Genomic DNA, 24,304 nt, shown 5'->3' on the forward strand with positions numbered 1-24,304 from the left:
TTCATAAATCCAACTACTGCGGAAACAAAGCACACATTGGAAAAAGTCAATGTCCCGCTAAAGGAAGACAGTGTAAAAAAAACCCGTGCATGCAGTGTGTCAGGTCTCAGATAAAGAAGAAGACGAGCTGTTTATTGATGCAGTAAGAAACGAATCGATGAATGAAACCTGTTATCTTTACAACGATCGACAAACACGGAATATAACTTGAACACAACACATCCTACAAATACGACCCTGATTGAAAGAAATAATGATAATCAAATCCTTGATGACAGCAACACTCAGTAACACTCACAAAACAAATACTGTATATTGACAGTCATGTTACGTTATTTTTAAAAAAAATTTTTTCCCTTTTCTTTTTCTAGCTTTTTAACACACTACTTCTCGCTGCGATACGGTATATATATATATATATATATATATATATATATATATATATATATATATATATATATATATATATATATATATATATATATATATATATATATATATATATATATATAACCGATCTACATACTCGAATAATGGATACTTTCTTCGCCATCAATGATTGTTTTGGTAAAGCCATACTCAGTGTATTCATTAGATGAACGGTAAAAAAGCAAGGGCAAGGGAGGGTGACTTATTGAGGCATGCAGGCTGTAGTGCGCGTCAACTCTATCTGAATTGCGCGATCACATTTGAAAAAATATATCTTTTCAAGTTCTATTTAGTCCATATGTGTCAAACTCAAGGGCAGGGCCACATCCGCCCGGCTTGTAATTATATCCGCCCTTGAGATCATTTTATATACTGTATTATTGTTATTAAAGCCTGGGTATATGAAACGCTGGTAACACAATAAACTACAGATCCCATAATGCAGCGCTTCAGCTGCCTTGCCGAACAGTTACCGCGTTAATCAAGTCTACCTTAAGATGCTGCAAGTTATTGCGAAGCTAGCTCACACGATGCTGAAGAGAAAAGTTGATTCTGAAAATAGAGCCTTTAAAAACCGATGGGAGGCTGAGTATATGTTTACTGAACCCGTGTGTCTCATTTGTGGAGCTAATGTGGCTGTAATTACAGAATTTAATCTAAGACGGCACTATAAAACAAAACATCAGGGTAACCTGAAAGACCTGAATGCAATGCAGAAGATACAGAAAGCAGAAGAATTAAATAACAATCTGACACTTCAGCGGACGTTTTACCCGTGCACAATCACAAAGTGATTTCAATTGAGGCTGCTTTTATGGGAGACACAACCACTTGCCCCACTTTCCCTATTACCAAGTAATGTTAAACCAAGTCGTCACTACGGTGTTCCCAAATACGCACTTTGCTGATAAACTGAGCGCACTGAGTTTGCACGGCGCTTTGGTGACTTTGAAGAACAAAAAAAGTCCGTCTACATGCGGCTCGAACCTTGTGCATGTTTGGTAGCACATATCTGTGTGAGAAGCTCTTCTCAGTGATAAAGACTAATAAAACAGCACACAGGAGTCGCCTCACTGATGAGCACCTGCAATCCATCCTGAGAATCTCCACAACACAGAACCTCACACCAAACAGAAACGAACCTGTGGCCAAAAAAAGATGCCAGGCGTCCAGCTCTAAAATGACATATGAGCAAAGACAACTGAATGATTTGATTTGTTATTGCTGAAAGGAACACATTTTATTTATATTTCTAGGTTTTGTTATTCAGCATGTTCATATTTGAATTTGTATAATTTTGACAGGATATATTTTTATGGAGAGCAAACTCTTTTGGGATATTTAAAATCTAACACTCATCACTCACAACAGTGACAAAACAATAACATTGACAATCATGTTACGTTATTTTCAAAATGTTTCCTTTTCTTTTTCATTGCTTCTTTAACACACTACTTCTCCGCTGCGATGCGCGGGTATTTTGCTAGTATACTAATAAAAGGCAAAGCCCTCACTCACTCACTCACTCACTCATCACTAGTTCTCCAACTTCCCGTGTAGGTAAAATGCTGAAATTTGGCAGGCTCATTCCTTACAGCTTACTTACAAAAGTTGGGCAGGTTTCATTTCAAAATTCTACGCCTAATGGTCATAACCTGAAGGTATTTTTCTCCATTAACTGTAATAGAGTTGAGCTGGAAAGACGTGGGAGGGCGGAGTTTCGTGTGACATCATCACGCCTCCCACGTAATCACGTGAACTGACTGTCAACGCAGTGCGTAGAAAACATGCATTATATAATTGAGAAGGCAACGAAACAATAAGAAGCGAGCGAGTGACATATACTACCATATTCATGAATGCTGCTACCTCGGAAAGAAAGCAAAGTGTAAACCTAAACTTTAAATTAAGTTCATAGACAGGCTACCGCTGGCGTTTCACATGCCCACAGGTAATGCGGGATACAAGTTTAATGAGAGGACGCAGGTTATAAACGAGAGTTTTGATCACTTTGTAACTAAGTTAAAATTGTAGCTGAAGGGATGTGCTATGCAAATTCCGAGAGACTGTGTTTGTGGGGGATTGACAGTTAAAGCGGGTGGGGTAGTCACGTCATCATCTCCCCTCCCATTCATCTCATTTCGCTTTGAGCTGAGCTCCGCGGCTAACGCCGTCTTCCGAAGCAACTTCGTCAGACTGCCACCAAATACTCACAGAAAAATCCACAAGTTAATACACACACTGTCTCTAGAGTTTCTCCACACTGAATCCTCCAGGCACTACTTACAAAAGGTCACATTGACAATCGTGTTACGTTATTTTTAAAATCTTTCCTTTTCTTAGCACAAGCACAGCTGAGAAGCTTCAATGCATGTGCTCCATGACGCGTTAAAAAATAATGCATTTAATCACACTTTGCATTACAAGCAAAGGGAGCTTTTGTCAATGCATGATTTCCTGGTACACCGATTTCATTGATCAGTGCATCCCGATTCATTTTACCCTCGCACCACCTTAGTTTGAGAAGAAGTATGAAAAAATATGAGGCTAACACAGAAAAACAGATCACCAATTCAAGCTTTATGAATAATCGATTCACCATCAATAATTGTTTTGGTAAAGCCATCCTCCTTCCATTTTATAATTTTTCCGCCACTAGCCATGATTAAATGAACGGTAAAAAAGTAAGAGCAAAGCGAGGGTGACTTATTTAGGCAGGCATATATATGACAGCAACACTCATGACAATGTCAATCATGTTACGTTATTATTAAAATGTTTCCTTTTCTTTTTCATTACTTCTTTAACACACTACTTCTCGCTGCGAGGCGCGGGTATTTTGCTATATATATATATATATATATATATGAATGACCTCCAAAGAGCTGAGACTTTTGATATCATGAATGTGTCTGCAAAAACTGGGGTCTCCTGCCCAGCAAAAGTCGAGCAGCCAGCGCGCGTGCATAGCTGTGCTGGCCTTTGAGACGCTGACTGCGCTTCTGCCTTAAGTCAAAGTGAGCACTTTTAATTTTTTTCATCTTCCCCCTGCGCTATAGCCAAGACAAGTGCAAACACGGGACCCCTTTTCTACACCACGGCAAAATAATATTAAGGCGATTCACACTTTCTTTTGCAAGTATACGATTATGAGGTCCTCAGCTTGGATTATGAAGACACGCACAGGAGTGGAGGACTGACAGTGCCATCACAGCCGATTAATGGCGGGGACGTCTCACCAGTCTACACAAGACCCACCGCGACTGTCCCCAAAAGGCGATCATAACGTCAGCGAACACATCTCTCTATACTATATAAAAGAAAAAGGCAACTTTCCTTTCTTTACACCGTTTTTCCTTTTATCCCAAACCAAAGCCTTTCTCTCTTAACACTGCAGAGGACACAAAACTAATTTTCTTTAAATGCCGGTAAGACACATTACCATAGGCACAAATTTGAACGTTCACATAGAAAATGTAATTTCAATGTACCTGTACTTCTTAAAACGTTAATGTTTTACTGTTTAATAACTTATAGACTATAATTTATTATTTTTCCCTTGCAGTCAGTGACCAAACCTATACACACACATATAGACACATAAAAACATACACACAAGTATATGTATGTGTGTGTGTGTGTATATATATATATATATATATATATATATATATATATACACACACATACATACAGTGGTGTGAAAAACTATTTGCCCCCTTCCTGATTTCTTATTCTTTTGCTTGTTTGCCTTTTATTAATAAATAAATAAATATATATATATATACTTATATATACTGTATATCTTCATTTGGTACAACTTGTGGAACTATGGCCTTAAAAGTTTTATGGAATTCCACAGGGTAGCCACCTGGTCCATGTGCCTTATTAATTGTAATCTTGTTTAATACATCATTAAGTTTATTTTTGATGAATAATGTTGTTTGGAAGGTTAAGGTTATTAAGTCATCTTTTCTAAAAACAAAGCTTAAAACAACTAGGTTCCCAGTATCTCAACTCCTGTCTACTCCAGTTAAATTTGTACTTATGTATGTGAGTACAAGAGAACTTTAAAGTAAGATGTAGCGTGTCACTGTGTCGTATTCAGAAAAAAAAAATACTCCAAGTGCAGCATTCTTCCTTGCATCTTAATTGTGTAAGTTATGAATTAAAGTACCCTGTCCATTAATAGAAAACACACAGGTTTTATTGTGTTACTTATTAGACTGATTTCTTAATCCCAAAAAGTTATCCCAAATACCAAAACGCCTGATGAGTTGTACTTTATAGATACTTTCCATTTTATTTCATTGATTTCTCTCTGTAGTTTTTAGTTCAATAGTTAAATACCGCTTTGCAGCAAGTGGAGTTTTTTTCTTGTTTGCTGTGGAATGAAAAATATCAGCAAAGCTTGGGGGGAAAAAAAAAGTTTTTGAGTGGTCTGTTGAGATGCGGAGTTTTAGTTAATATGTAATACATGCTCTGATTGGGTAGCTTCTAAGCCATCCGCCAATAGCGTCCCTTGTATGAAATCAACTGGGCAAACAAACTGAGGAAGCATGTACTTTAAATTAAAAGACCCATTGTCTGCAGAAATCCGCGAACCAGCGAAAAATCCGTGATATATATTTAGATATGCTTACATTTAAAATCCGCGATGGAGTGAAGCCGCGAATGTCGAAGCGCCATATAGCGAAGGATCACTGTATACTGTAGTTAGAGCTCAACTTTTTGCATTGTCTTTAAAGAAGGTCTATTGGAATAAATGAGGTTACAGGTACAGTAACACTATCCATCACATTCATCCATGACAACTGCATTCGAAAGTCTGTTGGAATAAATAAGGTTACAAGTACAGTAACTCTATCCATCACCTTCATCCATGACAACTTAATTCGAACAAAAATAACGATCAAATTTAGGAATAAAGCTCTGTGTCCTGTTTTATCAGAACAAAGCTACATTCAATCAATTAGTTAAACTTATGAAAGTGGAAGTTAATCAGAGTACACAGAAGCCAAATGTTATTTAAATGTAGCAGTTAGTGGTGCCTAAAACATACATACACAGTTGGAACTGAAAAATAGTAGTAGTAGGAGCAATAGTAGCACAGACTATAGCTCAGCTATCTCAGCAAGTATTACTGAATCCAAGTGTAAGTACTGAAACTCAATCCCATTCTGCTTGATCAGCTGATCAAATTCTACTTTTTTCTTCTTTTAGCATCTAGACTTTCCAGGCACTTAAACCAAGATCCTGTTTGTGATTTTTATATATGCATTTAAGGCAGTTATACAGTTATAAAACATTCTCACTCGTTAGTTTAGAGAATACTGTGCATCTCTTGATGTCTAACATTCTGAGCAACAGATGCCAGATACTATAGCATAGGAGACTTTAGTCAGTGTCATAATCTTGAAAAAACGATTACTGCAGTAGTGTGTTCTGCATCCACTCATTTTTTCCTGTCCCCCAATGACTCCACCTCCAGTGACCTGTCTGTAAAACTTCTGAATTTTTCTGATGACTCCACTCTAAATGACCTGATCTACATCACAGACAAGATGTCATTGAGTAGATGTTGGCCACTTCATGTGCTCCTCAATATCTTGGAAACAAATAATTTAAATATTGTTAATAAATTCTTAATAACTATGTGCATCATCACAGTCTTTTTCTTTCAGATTTTCCCAGTTATGGTCATGGATGCAATATACCAAACTGCTGCTGCTGGTGCACCAATTTATTGGTCAATCTCACTTTCACCTGATCATTGATTGGGGAATAATACTTTAATTCCTTTATTTTCTCCAATGTCTCTGAAGCTTCCATTTCTTCATCTATACTCACCAACCTCTATTGGGGTAAAGTGAAATCTATTCTTTACTGGCTGCATTACGTACTGGAACACTTTTTCAGCTAAGGACTGCACATCACTGCAGAGGGTTGTGACCACAAAATATTACTGGTACACAACTCCCTTCTGTCCAGAACATGTAAAATGCCTGTCACCATATGGCAGCAAACCATATTATTAAAGATCTCAGACATCCATCACAGTCCCTTTTCCCTTCTTCATTCTGATAAACTATAATTAACCTTCAACAAGGACAGTTTTTATCTGTAGATAAGACTACTCAACAGCTGCTCATACTGACTACTACTGTATGAGTGTTTCTTTCATATATCGTTTTGTGTTGCATTTATCGTTTGGTGTTTTATTAATTGACTGATACTGGTATTGCCTCTGGTGTGTGGGAGACAAGCTTGTAGGTATTTTATGTACTAAATCTGAGGACGCCAGTGGCTGCAGGCTTATATTCTAACCCTGAAAATAAAGAAAGATGAAGGTCTCGGGAATGTTGATCTGCTCAGGTCCCCAAAACATTTTAAAAGTGCTCTTAGAAAAGAGAAAATCTACAATTTTGGAAATGCATGCGTGCTATTGTACAATGAGAGCAGCAACAAGCCACTGAATTAAAGGACGGGTTTAATTAACAATGAGGCTCGGCACCTAATTAAGCAACTGGTTTGAGTGAAATTGGTTGGAATTTGAGGCCCTGACTTTGGTGGTCTTCTTTTGGCTCACTCACTTCACATTTCATTTCTGTTTTGGTGCTATTTAAGGAAAGAAAATAAGTATTAAGGGGAACAAATCTTAAAAACAATTCAATTAAAATGAATTCAAAAGATGTTAATTAGCAGGAAAAACAGGTCGCTAATTAAGAAATGGGTTAGAATGAAAATCTGCAGCCACTGGTGCCCTCTAGGACAGGAGCTGGGGAACCCTATACTAAATGCTATATGTAGTTTACAATAAATTTGAACTTGAAAATGAACTGATTGCTAGCTAAGCCAGTAACTTAATTCTAACTAATAAAAGTGAAACACAAAATGTTCTTTTTCTATTTCTAACTTATTTTGTGAAAATAAATAATACCTTGTAAATCAAAACAAGACAAAAACATAATTGTACAGAAATATGTTGGTGTGCAACTTTCCTGTCTTTGTGATTCACAAAGCGTTGGAGAATTAGGGTTATCGTCAGAGCTGAAATGTAGTATCTTCATTTTGATTACAGAAACTGTCTCTGCAATGCTTACATTATGAAGACTATGACACCCTTTCAAAGTCAACTTAAACGAAGGGAACAATGCTGCACTCTAGATATTGAGGAACATTCTCTATATTCCTTTTGCCATTGGTGTATGCTCTCTTCAGGACCTAGTGCCACAGTGTTATGTCCACAGTGTTGACGGGTAGGTAAATCTTCATTAAACCATTTGCAAGTGAAAATTAATAATTTGCAGTACATTTTGATTAGTAGTAAGGATAAGTGACTTGCTGTGGGTTACATGATATTACTTTTTGTTTAGATAGGGAATGTGTGGTACATGGTCACCACCAAATTTTGAGGTCAGTTCAATCTTGACTGATTAGTAATACACCTGTAATTTATCTGCATTGCTCAAGTTTGTTTTTATTAATTTATTAATTTACTTAGGCTAAATGTTAAGCTAAATGAGATTTTAGCTACTAGCCACCAGCATTATAACCTTTTTTATATAATTGGATGGTGCTTCTAAACTCCTAGTATTTAAGAATTCCTTAAAATGCAATTAATTTTTAAAATATGCATTCAAGGTTTATATGTAATCACTAGCTTTCTCAAATAAATCTTGATTTTTTTGAGTTCAGATTTTTTTTTTTAATTTTATTGGAATCCATACAAAGCAATTAAGTTTTTACAAAAAGAAAAATTGAGTTAAGAACAGATCGAGTTCAGATATTTAATATAGCTCTATGTCAATCTTTGTAATCTCAAAATTATTTAGTGCTTCATTGATATGCTTTGTAGATATCGGAATATCTTGAACTTCTTTATAGTAAGGTTATTCTAGTTTTGCCTTTTTATACTAGTTTTCATTCTTGTTATTTCTGATCCTACTTGCAAGTTCAGTTTACTTTTATATTTCATTAATGTAGTTTTACTTTAGATATTATTTCACAAGTAAAACGTACTAACCCCCAATTCCTGTCCTTACTTTTCTTTCTCCAAATACCCAATCGCCACACAATCAGCTGTGTAATAGACGTTAAGCCATCTGTAAGCTTATAATGCTGATTCTTCAAAACTTTTAAGGAACATTGAAATATCTTCGTAGTACATGTTTAATTATTCTATCCTTCCAGTGTCACGCCAGTCCCAGCAAGTATACAGCGCGAGGCAAGAACAATCTGTGAATGGAGTGCCAGATCCTTCCTAGCGCAGCGACACTGTGTCCTCACATGTTTAATTATTATCAATATAGATTATTTAAATGAAGTTAAAGTTTTATCTGTATAATATAATATTTTGCTGCATTTCATCTTAAAAGTGATATTGTCATCATATGTAAATACGCGCTTTATAAAGTGTCTCAGGTTGTGCAATATTAATAACTGTAGTGCAAGTTTCCAGTGAGGTGATTGTACTAGTAAGTACAAACAGTTCTACAAGGAGCACTTGATGGACTGATTGAGTGCGTTTATAGTTCTTGGGATGAAACTGTTTTTAAACCGCGAGGTCAGTACAGGAAAGGTTTTGAAGCGTTTGCTATGTGAGAACAGTTCAAATAGGCAGCATGGCTGAGGCAGCATGTGCTTGATGCTGTATACTTGGGCTGTAACGATTAGTCAACGTAATTGATGATGTCGACTGCAAAAAATCGTCGACCCAGATTTTTTATTGTCATAAACAGAACCTTCAATAGAGGCTCCAGTCACAAAGAACCACATTGATTTTTGTAACTGCAGTGCACTACATTAACAGCTGGGGGCAGTATCGTTTGTTATTGTTTGTCAAGACGCACACAGTCCTACCAATGCAAGCATTCTGGAGCTGTGATGCTGCCGCCTCTCGATAGGTAAGTTTTAGCGAGTAAAGTTAGTGTTAACATTGATGTTTGTACTATAATGTGTATATCAAGGTTTTAACAATGATAGTTAACCCTTAAACCGACACATACTTGGGGGCTAATGCACCCTGGACGCCAAATACTTTTTAGCTGCACTTTTTAAGTAAACATCACAATTCATAAAGAAAATGTGAAATTTTAATGCACACATTTTTTTTTTTCATCCAAAGAGCTCAGATCAGAATTACTGCAACACTGATCATTTTACACACAGCAAATGAACTGTAAAAACTACTGCAACAATCTATTACTATATATTCAATGTGCAACTGGGGTCATTGATGTAATTCAGTATATCACTGAGCTAACTGTGCTTGAACTGGCTGCATGCAAACACACAGGGGTAAACGCTGATGATTGGAGTCTCGTCTAGTGCAGCGGCTGAATCCCAGAGGCAACATTGCTGCACTTCTGCCCGGGCTGGCAGTGGTCATGAGATGGCTGCTCAACGAATATACGGCACTGACTGATCAGCTCCGGCGTGCTGGCAAATTGCACTGAGAAACAACTTTAGCTGGTTGCGGAGTTCAATGAATTTACGTCCCCGAATATATGTCGCCGCATATACTCAGCTTCGGTTGTGCTTCCAAATTGCACTGGAAACCGACTCTAGCTGGTTGCGGCGTTCAACATATGTACTTTTCTTTTCTGAATATACTCGGCACAGGTGTGCTGGCAGTAATTACCTTGTTACATATTTTAGTCAGTTATTTTTTTATTTTGGCATAATATAGTACATGATGTGATAAACTACAACACATTTCTTTCAGAGTGTGATGATTAAAACATCTTTCCCTGTCTGCAAAATCATTCTTATGTATTCCTGCTACCTCTGTTCCCTCTGAGCATCTCTTCTCAGCAGCTGGGACATGTCTCAAAGAAGAGAGCCAGTCTCACACCAGAGCACGTCGAAATGCTCTCGTTCCTGCACTGCAATCAGGAATATATGAACTGAATCTTTTATAAACTGTACATTATTGTTTTATTTTGTTTGTATTGAAGCTTTATTTAAAGTTTTGGACTTTAAGACACACCAGTGGCCATTTTTGGTTAAATTAAATGCACTTTTTGTGTTTAAAGAATATGTGCACTTTAGTTTGTATTTAATGTATTTCTTTTTTATTGTGATTGTCACACTAATATTAAAACATATGTTTCACTGGTTGTTATTTTAATTTGATTATTATTAATTTTAATCGTGTTAATGCAGAGACATCAGGGTGAAATTCACAGGTGGACAGACATGAGCAGATGAGGTAAGACATGCACTGGAGCCCAGAAAAGGATGTGCAACCACAGGTCGCAGGCATCAAAATAGTCAGGCATGAAATAATTGTGACTAATTAAAAAAAAAAAATTGAATGATTAGTTGACTACCAAAATAATCATTAGTTGTAGCCCTACTGTATACCGATAATTCTCTTTCTGGATCAGCTGCTCCGAGTGGTGCAGTGAGAGTAATATGGAAAAAGATGATCAGCTGTGGCAACCCCTAACGGGAGCAGCTGAAAGAAGAAAAAGAAGGTGCTGTGAGAGTAACAACGCTAAAGCAGCTATGGTATTTGAAATAGCTTGGCTGTTCCGTGGACCATTATATTGTTCCACGTTAATTACAATCATGCATTAAACTAATAAACAATATGCGGTTAATTTCAGTGTATTTATAAAGCAGCGTCAGGGATGTGGATCTAAAAAAGAAAGGGTAACCACACTGGAACAGTAGTACTGCTTTGATGCTGGGTGCTGCCAGTCTGCAAAGCCGGGCGGAGAACTTGCGTACTCCAGGGTATGCGCTACCGTGGAAATCTGTGTCGCTTTACGACAAGTTTAGGTGGTTATACATCGCGATTTGAACGTGGAAACTGGCTTACGCAAGATTTACGCAAGAAGGTGCGAAATGGACTCAAGCAAAAACAAAGACCTGAATGATAATTGTAATGGATAGAATAACTCACCTGTAAAAAGCCACAAATTTGTAACTGGTAGTGACTTTAATGTAATTACAAGAGGTTCGAATTCCTTCTTAAAAAAATTTAGCCATGCTCACATTCTTGGACACACTCATGAGATTTTCTGGGAAATTCTGAGTGAACTCTGGGGATTTCCTGGGGCACTCTGCCCTACTGTCACTCCTGAGCACAGTCTCTAATATGATCTCTGAAAATTCTCTCAGAAACTAAAAAAGCTGATGAGACATTTTCTTCCTTGGGAGTTGAAAGCTCCTTATAGCACCTTTAAGTAATGTCTTTCAAAACAGTTTTTAGTGGCAGACGTTATGCACAAGAATACTTAACATGATTTTCACTGTCTTCTGATGAGTTGCACCATGTCTTCCCTATCCTGTGGAGCTCTTGATTTTGGCTAAAGTACAACTGAAATCCTTTTTGTTTTTTTCTTGAAACAGGCAATGAAAAGCAAACAGATCTGCAGGTAAAAAAAACCGCAGTGCAACTTACCTAAAGAGTGTAACAGCATAATTAGACAGTGTTATATTATATGAGTAGTCTAATATATATAGCAAATGCTGGTATTCCAGCAGTCTAGGTTATAATGGCAGGGAGGTGTAGTGCCTTTTGGTAATATGTGTCTATGGCAGCAACAGCCTGCAAGGTTTAGAGAGTAGAGTAGCATAACAGATATGTGTAGGCTGATGATCAGGTTAGTAAGGTTATGACAGTAGATAAGTGGGCTGTTATACCTGCCTTTCAGGTATGTACCACCTTGTAGTAAACCTTGTGTTTATCAAAAAATTATATTATTATTTCTTAAAATGAATGGGCTTCAGTTACCTTGATGCAAGTGTAATGGCCGGAGACTTGCCTCCTGCAACAGAGAAAGGTAAGATAAATAAAGTAGGCGCCTTACTGAATTATTTAATTAATTACCAGCACTGTCAAAGGCAAAACAGATAATTAAGTTAAATCTCTCCTCATCTTCCTACAACATGAATATAATCTCGGATAATGTGAGATTGCACCGGGTGAACTTTGTGCGATCTTGCCAATGACATCACCATTGTGCAAGCCTGAACCTCAAAATGGAGAAAGCCCAGAAGAAAAAGAAAATGTTGATAGAAAAGACAATGAAAAAAATTATAAACTTTAGTATATGCTTTGTAAAAAATATTAATAATAATTCTCTGGACATTGTAGGTGATTTTAAGGTTTGTTGGGTTCTTTATTTTAATCTGCACAGCATACATTATATCCTGCTCCAAGACAATACATTTACAGTTTTGCTTTCAGTGTTGTATTCAAAATATTTCCATACAGGTGTAACCCCCTTGCAAGGCCTTTCATTCTCAAGCAGTACGTACAAAGCCCTGAGTTCTTAAGTTTGGTGTCGCCACCCAATAGTTAAATTTACTTTCAACCATTTAGCTCATTTGGCTCATAACAGATGACACCTTTCACTCAGTTTAAAGAAAGGAAAACTTTCTCTTTACTTGAAACCAAGAAACAGACAACATAAAATTTGCATATTATAACTATGCACAGCACGAAAAAAAACACAAGAATGATAAACTATTTACAAAACTATTTGTTGTCCTTTCAACACTACTGGTGAGCTCATTGTTAGTACCTATACCCTTTTAGAGCAATTAGTCACTCTGTTGGGGACCCCCAAACGTAGCTGAGGTGCGTAGTGGCCAGCAAACAAAGCAGCACTGGCCCCTTCACTTTAGCTTTACCTCAAGCCACACAAATCAAACAAATGATAAAAAAAAACACGCATAGACCCTTGTCTGGTATCAGGGAAAAACTCACCAGCAGGTTGCACCTGTGTCCTACGGACTTTCTCCTCGTTTATTTCCTGCATGCTGTATTCACCCATGCTGGACGCCTTCTATCTGATAGTGCCTGTTTGGGAATGGCGTTCACTTTCGTCCCACTAAATCGTTTAACAACTTTGGTTCTCCATCCCCTTCTCTGTGCACCACTGTTTTGCTGTTTTTTTTTTTTTTTTTTTTTCTTTTTCTTTTCTGTCTCAGTACAGTATATTATAGATTTATTGTCTTCGTCAGCATTATGCTGCCACTTCTCTTCTACTAGTTTAGCGTTTTGTAAAGCTGTCTTCTTATAGCTGTGTCTCACTTCAGCGTTCCGCTAATGTTATCCTTTCTCTCTTAAAAGTGTTCAACTCTTCTCCACATTCTCTCTACTCTTTTACTTCCGTGTTCCTCCAGTCCTCCCTTTTACCTCCAATTCTGTCCCTGTATCTACCTGACACAGCCGGAGGATGGACCAATGAGGGAGCACTAACAGGTGTTAAGCTAGGCTTTATGCCACTATTCTGTTTTGGGTTACAATTCGCAGCCGCACTTATTTTAATTATGACATTAACTTTATTAACAAAATACATTCCGCAAAATCTACCCTGGTTACACAGGGCTTTGCCATTTTTCTATCAACCATATTGATCCTTAAACCTGTCTCACTCACGGAAAATTTATACATAGAATTTTGCCACCTGCACACCTGAAAATACATAAAAATTCAGAAAATAGATTTATGAAAATAAATATTCTGACATATATAATCATGAAAACCAAGTGGGGACATAGGGTGTATAGGGGACCTTGGGCTTGAATCATTGTTTAGGCCCCATCTAGCTGTACTGAGGAGACTATAGATAAAGTACTTTTCAGTGTTGAGGTTTAGGAATAACCTAAGTATGAGGCATGGCACCTCCTCCTGGCGGCACCCACAGTACCCAACAGGGCTGAGAAACTGAACTCCAAGTCCCAGGTTGCCCTGTGGGAATCTGGGGCACCGCTACACTCCAGGGCAGTTGCCATCTAGTGTTTTCGGGGAGGCAGTGTCCAAAATTATCTGCCTTTCCCCATCATTCCATCCTTTGGGTGTCCCGGCTGGGTTGTGCTGCCGGCTGTCTCTCTCAAGACCTAAAGAACTTATCCATCAGTGCATCAAAGAATGGTTTTATTTTCAAAAAGCATTTCACTGATATGTAGTAAAAGGTAAGATGTTGTCTACAAAACAGACACCTGAGAAATAAACCAAAACATTTTTCACTTTTTTATATGTGATGATACAATTAGCATGCATCAAGAGCTTATAAAAAGGACAGGTAGATGAAATGCAAAACCAAAGCAGGGGCCACAACTAAGACAGACTATTGGTTAACCTAATATGTAAATCAAGAAATTCTGAAGAACCTAGCCAAAAGATGTGCCAAACGTTCTAATTAAAGAGACACTCACTAAAAGTTTTGTATTACCAACAAATTAGTACAAAGACTGTAGTACATTACAAGCTTAAATAAGGTTGGGCTCATGATTTCATGTGCTGCAATTTCTGAGGACTGCAGACCTAATAATGGACAACAAATTCTTAAGATCAGAACCACAAATTGGCAGCTCACAATGCAAAACAAGATGGTGGCATGATAAAATAAAAATAATCAAATATAAGTTTCAAAAATAAACAGAATCACAAAATGAAAGTGAAACTAAAATCAGTTTTGTAGACTCAAAAAATGTAATGTGCCAAAGAAAAATGTATGAAGTCAAGAAAAAAAAACTAAAATTCACAACACTTTTAAACCCTATGGTTGATGCTGTTTAAAAAAAGAATAAGCAAGATCATCGATGAAGATGTATTTTTCTTATTCCTTTCAGTGGTATTCACCAAAGTACCTATTACTTCCCATTCCATCATATCCTAGATTAAAGAGACTTCGACTGACTTACTTCACACTTGCAGATTCCCAGGACAGCTGTGTCATCCAGTTCAATTGCAACCCATTCCAATAGTTCTGGTCCTTTAAACCTATATCTTTGTATCCTATACCAAGATTAAAGCCACTTATTGAGCCATCTGATCTATAGAGTGGTCCAGATCTAATTATGCAATCTTCATTACCCTATAACTTAAATTTATTACATAGAAAATCACCCAAAAAATCCCGTGCCATTGAGAAGTGTGTGAACATACGACATGAAGAATCGTCTTTGCGCCGAACTGGAATCGTCCCCGCATAAATCAAAGTCATCCAGACGATCTGGATCTGCATAATTAGATCTGGACCACCCTGTACACCTCCTTACATTCACTTGCATGTATCACAAGCAGCACTTCAGAGAAGAAAACCATATCATTCCTATCCATCTTATTATCTAGTTTTTTAAATTCATCTTGCAGAGCCACAGTCATCCTTTACCTACTGAATGTCTCTGTTCCAAAATGGACACTGATGTCCTGATCCACTCCAGCTATTATGAAGAACTTATTGAATCATTGAGAGAGATCTTCTTTCTTGCCAAAAAGGTAAAACCCCATATGAGATTCTTGCCACTGTTGTGTGTCAATTACATAAAAACTGAATCTCTTACTAATATTACTTCTCTCTTCATAGCTTCAGTTTGGTGGCAACCTTCAGAGGCTTATCATTTTGCCAAGTACTGCAGGATTATCCTTTAGCTCTTTAAGATTCAGGAAAACAGCTTGACATTTCTGGAGTTGAATCCTTTAGATGGTGTGCACCCTTACCTTGGGCTTCCATCAAATTTGCCTTCACCTCTTTGTGCTATACTCCTTTTGTACCACTTTAGTATCTCATGACCATTCAAGCCACAGACTGCTTGCAGCTGGCAACTTCTTGGGAGAATTTTCAGCTAACATAACCGAAATACACAGATATCTTGCCAAGAGCAGACAATCAAGCAAATCTGAAAGAGGAGTCAATGAGAGGAAGAGCCTAGTTGTCTCTACACCTGACTAAAAGTAAAAAATGAGCAAAGCAAAGTTGCTTAGCCAGAAGCATTGCCTGAAAGGAAGTGAATTGCAGTCAACGAATAGAACAAAGACCATACATCTTTAAACTTTACCAATAATAAGGAAAACTAGATGATGATGTAGTCTGTTGAGGCTAACAATAAGAAAATGTTTCTACTTAGCAATTCCACAGTATGAAATGTAACAATTCCAAACTATTTAAATCCAGCATTAGAAGTAAAATGTCTGACCGGTGGTGCCAAGGTTTCCAACACTAAGGGTAAACTAGACTACTCCTGTGGCTGACCCTGATATACTGTACAGTAGGCCTAGGTAAAAAATACTGATATTTTTTTTTTCCAATTTTTTGTTTAAACAATTCTATATCAAATTCTCATAGTCTCAACTTCAATCTTGTGAATCTGTCTCCTGATCAATTACTACATCTAATTTTTTGCTTATCTTCATTTTTGGCATCTATCCAGCAGATATTACTAATGTGCCTGTTAAGGCTTTCCATGGAAAAAGCACTTTATTTTTTCACATAAAAGGGTGTATCCTCTTTAACTGAAATCAGCATCTTCAACACTTAAATCAGTTGTGTGGACAATTGAACATCCAGGGCAGCAGATTCATAAATGACTTTCAAAAATTAGAAACAACTTGGCACCCGTGACAATGAGATGGAAAATGCTCTAAATTTGTATTTTTTTCTGAAGTTTTCACACGTGAGGAAGGTGATAACCTCCAAGTAGTACCGGAGACTAATAAGGAGGAGTTTAGTGATTTGGAAATTGTAGTGGGAGAAGTACTGCTCAGCTTAATTATGTTGGAACCTAACACTTGACAGATATTTTTTTGAAAGTCATTGCACATAGGGATAAGTGCTGCAAAATAGAAAATATTATTCTGTTACATAAAAAGGGTGATCTGGCAGAACCAAGTAATTATAAGCCAGTAAGCTTAATGGGAATCATGGGTAAATTAATGGAAGGAATTATTAATGACAGATTTGAGCATCACATGTTAATAGCAAGAGATTTAGGGAACAGTCAGCATGGGTTTAGACTGGGGAGGGTCATGTATTACTAATCTGCTGGAATTCTATGAGGTGGTAACAAAAGGATACAATCGGGGGTCTTATGATATATCTTGATTTTTAGAAATCATTTGATAAGGTCCCACATGGGAGGTTGGGCATCAAACTAAAAGAAGTGGGATTTCAGGTAATGCTGTAATTTGCAAATCATTTAAACCCATATTTAATGGCAACATATCAAAAAAGTTGAATGTGAGAAATTCATTGAGAATATATTATTCACAAGATGTTTTAAATCTAATGCCAGCAAGACATTTCAAAAAGTTGTGAAAGAAGCAACAAAAGACTAGAGAAGTTGTGTATTGCTAAAAGAAAGACACCTGGTGGAACAGCTCGCAGTTAATTGGCAACACGTCAAGTCAAGTTGGGGAACATGCACTGGTACAGTGTGTTGCCGCATCCAGTATACGACTAAACAACTCGGGATCCTGGTTTGCAACCCACCAGGCAGATGCACGGTCCAGTCCCACCCTCTGGAAATGACCCTCTATTTGCCGCAGCCAGATGTTACGTGGGCGACCCCTTGGCCTGGTCCAGCCACTCGGGTCCCCAAAAATGAGGCTCTTACGAGCCGGATCACCCTCGGGGAAACGCGCCACATGGCCGTAGTGCCGTAACTGGCGCTCCCTCACAATGCATGTAATGTGCCTCATTCAGGACTGCATGAGCAACCGCTCATTCAACACAAAATCAAACCATCGGTACCCAAGGATTTTCCAGAGAGACACAGTACCAAAGGAGTCCAGTTTTTGTCTCGGGTTACTGGATAGCATCCATGTCTCACAACCATATAGCAAGACAGGAAGCACCAGGACTCTGAAGACTTGGACCTTCGTCCTTTTTCATAGATATCGGGAGCACCAAACACCCTTTTCCAGCAACAACAGGTCAATAAAATGATTGGTTATAAACAGAGCATCTTAGAGAGGCAGAGTCTCTCAGAAATAAAGATGGGAAGGGGTCACAACTTTATAAAAGACAGGTAGTGCAACATTTTAAGAGTAACATTCCTTAACATAAAACAAAAAACACAAAAGTCCAAAATGCCTGCTCACATACACTTATTTAGATGATGATTGTGATTTATAAAGGTAAGTTGTGTAGAAATGTGTGATATGCCAGGTTTTATAAATCAAATTACTTTTTTTCTTTTGTAGTGCAGCACTTTTTAACCATATTGCAGGTGTTATTGTTGATACTCACTGCTTCACAGGTTCACGGGAGACCTCAAACCCAGTTGTCTATTCTAGCCATATCCCGCTTCCCAAGGGATAGCCATCCTCCATCCCCATTTCGTTGATCAGATGACGCCTGATGCCTCATCGGGGACAAGACGCACATTTTCATTTATAGCTACTTATTGTATCTATTCCATAAGTATTCGGACATTGTCCATTTAAAAAAAAAAGGGTATCTTTCTACACACATTTATTGAGGTGTTACTGTATTCAGCTTTGATTTTTTGATATCACATATTTTGCAATTGTATGTTTTTGTTTGTTAACTAATAGTATATAGCATGCAGGACTTATAAGAGGAAATGTATGAAGGTGACCTGAAACTGCTCATTTTAATATGGAATGCCAGCTCTTATACGTAGCTGTTGACTTATTGTTGAAGTTATTCTAGGTCAGGGGATCTCGGCGTTGGTCCTGGGGACCCCCTGTCGCTGCAGGTTTTTGTTCCAACCAGCTTTTGTTTTTAATTGAACTGCTGGGCTATTTAAGGGGAACTGATATTTCCCAAGTTCTTTGTTTTAAGGAACAATATATTAATTAGAAAACTAAGTTTGCCAAAAAAAAAATATATATATTAAAATGTACCAAGCAGTTTTATAAGAATAGTGTATTTTTTTTTCTTTTTAACAGTATTTTCATCTTCATTTTCATTCTACTTTTCTAGGTGTTCCAACTGTCTAATTAATCCATTATTTACTAATTAGTGTGTCTGACTCTAAAGTAGCTGCAGCCTTTGATTATTCAGTGTTGTTTGCCTGGGTGTCTGCTCTGCTCGTTTTAAGTTGTCATTATTAAGATATAATGAAGGGGAAAGAACTTCAACAAAAGAGAGTTAAGCATTTAAATCTATAGCAAAAGCAGAAATATTTATAAATGTCTTATAAATGTAAAATCATGCTGCTATGCTTTTCTGAATGCCGAATAAAAGAAAAAAAATACCAGCTAATTAAATGACATCAGTGCTATAAGGTGTTGTCACTGATTAGTAATCTGGTTGGAACAAAAATTTGCAGCCACAGGGGCTCCCCAGGACCGAGTTTGAGAAACAGTGTTCTAGGTTAATGCAAGAGTCAGCAGATGTTACTGTGTGTTTATGGAAATATCAAATGAATAACATTAAAACTGAAATTTATATATACATTTTCAAAGTGTCCAAAAAATGTATTTATTTATTAACATTTATCTAATTATAGGGTCATAAAGCACAGAAATAAACTTTTAAATACAAATGTTTCAGATTTTATATTGCCTGTATATTTTTAAAAGTATTTTCATGTTTGACAAAATTGTTTTTAAGATGATTCAAGATAATTGTTTTATTTTATGGAAATGTCAAATGATGCATCATGCATGGACAGTTGGCCATCTGTCTGAACCACTTGTAACATTAGACAAAAATATCAGAGATACTGTACCTTGAATGTATCAGTGGAGACTCCTTTATTTGTTTTTTCTTATAATTGCACTTTTTTCTGTTTAAGCTGTAGAAGACGGCGAGGAATGTTGGAATATGTTTTCCTGAGGATATCTCCTCACCATTTTGGTTATTTTTGTAACTGATGTTAGGTTACTTTCTTTCTGCTTACATTTCAGGGTTGCAGGTCCCCGTATTTCTAAGTCTCAACGGAATTCCACATTTCTAGCCATCCCGGGATGCTGCTGACAGATTCATGTGGATCTGGAGGTGGCCATGGAGATGGACAGGGTCCTTGTGGAATAGCCACTAGGGACCCCATGCATTTATTAGTCTCCAGAGGCACAGAGAGAAGTGGAGACACATACTGTCAGATAAGATTGGAAAAGACAGTAGGTAAGAACAGAGAAAAATATATATTTTTTTCACTTTTCTTTTATTGTTACAGAATTTGCTTAAAGAGCTTTGAAAATAACAGTCAACAATATGTATGATTTTCAAGTGTTAAAAATGCTGTAGATCTGTTTATCAAATCAGATTAATGTTTATTTTAAATTTAATCGTACACAGTAACGTTTCTGGTCTGAATTGTTAAATAAATTCTAATAGTCTCTATAGGCATAAGATTTTGCTTTGCTTTATACAGAATTTCAGATATATTTACTCATATATAAGCGATGTGTTTAGTGAAAAATGACACTAACAGACAGTCAGACAACATTTACTATCTTCTGTACATCTTTTGAAATGGAAGCACATAAAAGAAAAAGATTAAAAAAAGAAAAAAATCCTTGAGCAACCCCATCAAGTTCTTTATCTTGCCTGACTTCTTTGTATTGATGGATTGGCATTCTCACCATTTTTGTCAATGTGATTTATAGAGAATATAACTGATTTATAGCTTGTCATAAAATGGGAGAAACCACCTCAACACAGACAGCCAAGGGCAATCCCCCTATTTGCTTCCATTTTAGTCCCTAGTTCCACCAACACAGTACACCCAGCTTGCACTATTACACTAACTATAAACCATCATGTTCCTAACCAAGAGATCTCTTAAACAGACAACAGTTGTATGTCTGTTAGTTGGACTTAACCCTTCACAGTGAGTACAAATGGCACAAAACAGCAAAATGTTGAGGGGCATTCAATTAAAAACAGGAATTTTCATGTTCTGGTCTTATAAAAAGTGCAAGGTAGATGTGACTTATTGGACAAACACGTGCATGTTTGTTGTTAGTAGTGCTAGCTGCTCTTTCCCTCCTTCCTGTCAGTTGTAATCAATATGTCAGAGCAGGAGGTACAAAGTAGTGTTGAGCAACAGATTATTATTAAAATGTTGACAAATGAAGGAGTCATTCCATCTCAGATTTATTCCAGACTTAAAAATGAGTTTGGGGATGAGCGTCTCTCTCAGTCTACAGTGTATGATTGGTACAAGTCATTCAGAGAGGGACTATCATGTCTTCGGTCCACTTAAGGAATTTTTAGGAGGGATGAAATTCAAGTCGAATGAGAAGGTTAATGACACTGTGCAAGAATGGGTCAACATACAGTCAAAAGACTTCTACTGTTCTTGGATTAAGAAGCTTCCTGAGCACTGGAACAATTGGATTGTAGTGGCAGGAGAACATAGAAAAATAGTGTGTAAGTCATTTCATTGTATTCAATAAATAAAGTGCAGCTCATAAATTCCTGTTTATATTTGAACGCCCCTCGTATATATTGTGTGTTTTTTATTGTTTAAAATGGAAGGGTTTGAGTATATTACCTTTTGATTTCTTCATATATGTTTTTTTTTAAATATACCTGTGACTAGTAATAAATTGTTTTATTTTTGTTTACTTTTGTTTTGAGGCAAGTCAGACATGCCCTCAGAATGATTAGTAGATGTTCAGCCTAACTGACAAATTTCGACATTTATATGATTGTCTTTTCTTGTTTCTGCATTAACTATGTGCTATTTGAAAGAGAAAATTGTGTTATTTTAACATTTTTATTTGTCAAGAATTGTTGTTAAATTCTTGAATTTATTGCATTGTTACTGTTACTAATTTTAAAATAAATATTTTTAAATCAACCACTTTATGGTAAGCACATAGTATCTTTCTGTGTACTGTTTTAAGGGTAGTTGGCAAATTTGTAATCAAACAGAAAGCCGAGATTAATATACTGAATCTTCAAAGACATAGGCATTTGCTTTATGAGAAGACCTAAGCCAAACTTTCTTGATTTCTAAATTTAAATTTTCCAATTGTTCTGGAATCTGTTCTCTTCTTTATTGTTAAACCGATTTCAGAGGTGCTTCTAATGTAAATTTTGCTGTTAAATAAAATCATGGTCGTAATGACTTCAATCACTGACACAAGCGCCTGGAAATTATGTGCTGTCCTATAGTTAGGTGTCACAACAGAGGAAGACCAGTGATGTCATCAAAACATGACCACCAACAATCATGTAAACTAATCAGAAATGTATTTTTCAATAAAGGAGTTCTAGATAAAAAAAGTAACCACATGCAGATAAGCTTAAAACATTCCAAATTTTCTTAATACGTGAAAATGTGAACACAGCGGTATGAGATAGCAGGCTATTTTAACAGCTTAATCCCAAGTTTGCCATATTAAATAAAATATAAGGTAACAATTTTTATTACAATAGATTTTATTCACCATATATATCTGAAAATGTTTCTAACTATGGAACTCAGAATCACAACTTTAATTTAATTTATGAGTTTATAATGAACCATTGCTAAGTTTTCCATGTTGCTTTTTGATGAGAACCATTTACATATTAACATTAGAACTCAAGCACTTCGACTCTTAAAAGCTGTAGAGCACAGTATGTGAAGTTTTACAAGTCTGGAATGCTGCCATTGCTTCATGATCTTTCAGATTTAAAAAAAATGGCCTTATAAAAATACTAGGCATTCATAGGAAAAACAATGAAAATGAAACTTGAACAGATAGCATTATGTTCATTCAGAATTAGATCAACTTATCAACTTACCTCTGTGAAGGTACAGTAACAAGTACTAAATTACTACTCCGTAAAAGTCAGAAGTTTAACTGCAGTTAACATTGCAATTAACAGAAGGCGCATAACCTTTTTCGTCACATTTTGAAGACCGCTCTTTTGTAAGGTTTCATATTGCATCCTAATAACTCACTTGTACCTTTTAGTTTTATTTTCTGAATCTACTTTATCCAGAAGATGGGAACAGAAAACATGAATAAACACATCAGGCTGCTGTGGATGGGACTACTTCCATTTTAGGAAAATCTAATGTACTGCAGATTTCTGTATATCCTCCTACTTTGACAAACAATTTAAACAACTGGGTATGTTTAGACTGTTAGAAAAACTGTAGTTACTCAAAATCTAGATTTTTTTTCCTTTTGTGACAATTGTGATGCAGACCTCTGTTTTAGTAATGTCTTATAGAAAACAATTACATTTCATTTTAAAAAATGTTATTTGTGCAGTACAGTTTATTGTACACACTCACAAAAAAATTGAAAGTAACATGACAAAAAAGTGCTGTGGTTTTGCTGCCTGGTGCTTTTAGACCTTTTGAGATTATATGTTAGTATGGTTTTTCTAAACACATTAAACTCATTTAGAAAGATCAGATGTGTAGATGTGCTTTAAAGACTTTCCCCATTTATCCAGTTTGCTTAACTCAATATACAAGTTGACTATTAAGACTTCTGGATAAATATCACGTGCTGTAAAGAAATGAAGAAGATAACGTAAAAAAAACATGTAATTTGCACACTTTATAACTGCAGACTTTCAGTCTTCTGCATTCCATTTTCAAGCACCAAATAATATTTATTAGATGAAAATAGTTTACCATGATGACATCAGCTGTGCACTATGTATGAAAAAATACTTCATAAATAATCAAGGTACTTAATAGCAAAAAGAAAAGCAATAACTAAAACATAAGAATGTACTCATAATTTTACTTTTTTTAACATTAAAATAATTTATAGATATAATTATAGATATACTATATTTCAGAGTTACCGCTTTATCAGCAATCTATAATACATTTTAATACTTTAATTTTTATTTGATTTAAAGAAAATAATATTTCATGTAGTCAAGTAAAACTTATACAACAAATAACTTTATAGTGAAACAAAAAAAAATCTAGATAGTATCACACATGTGCGAGTAGGAGACAGCTAAAGAGCTTGAGTAAATGTAATACAGGTAAAATTCCATTACAACGACCTCCCAGGGATCTAAAAAATATTTCATCATAACGAGATTCTCTATTTGTTATTATAGTGCTTTCTTTAACTTGCGCCCAGGTGTTTGCAATCATTTCAATAGCTTCTTTTATGTTAATTGTAATCTCCTCCTGCCTACAAGTTATGCTGACAAGAATTTTTCTCAGCATTTCCTTGCAATAATAAACT

At 36.3% G+C, this 24,304-nt stretch overlaps 1 protein-coding gene across 1 annotated transcript in view; it reads left to right on the plus strand.

The window, feature by feature from the left end:
- LOC120532051 (protein FAM214A) overlaps positions 1-24,304 on the plus strand; it is a 95,462-nt gene that overhangs the window by 45,070 nt on the left and 26,088 nt on the right. Inside the window, exons 2-3 of the mRNA XM_039757962.1 lie at positions 7,511-7,688; positions 20,051-20,267. The gene's annotated coding sequence lies outside the window, so the exon portion shown is untranslated. The remainder of the gene's footprint in view (positions 1-7,510; positions 7,689-20,050; positions 20,268-24,304) is intronic.

This window comes from Polypterus senegalus, chromosome 7 (assembly GCF_016835505.1).
Source record: "Polypterus senegalus isolate Bchr_013 chromosome 7, ASM1683550v1, whole genome shotgun sequence".
Taxonomy (NCBI): domain Eukaryota; kingdom Metazoa; phylum Chordata; class Cladistia; order Polypteriformes; family Polypteridae; genus Polypterus; species Polypterus senegalus.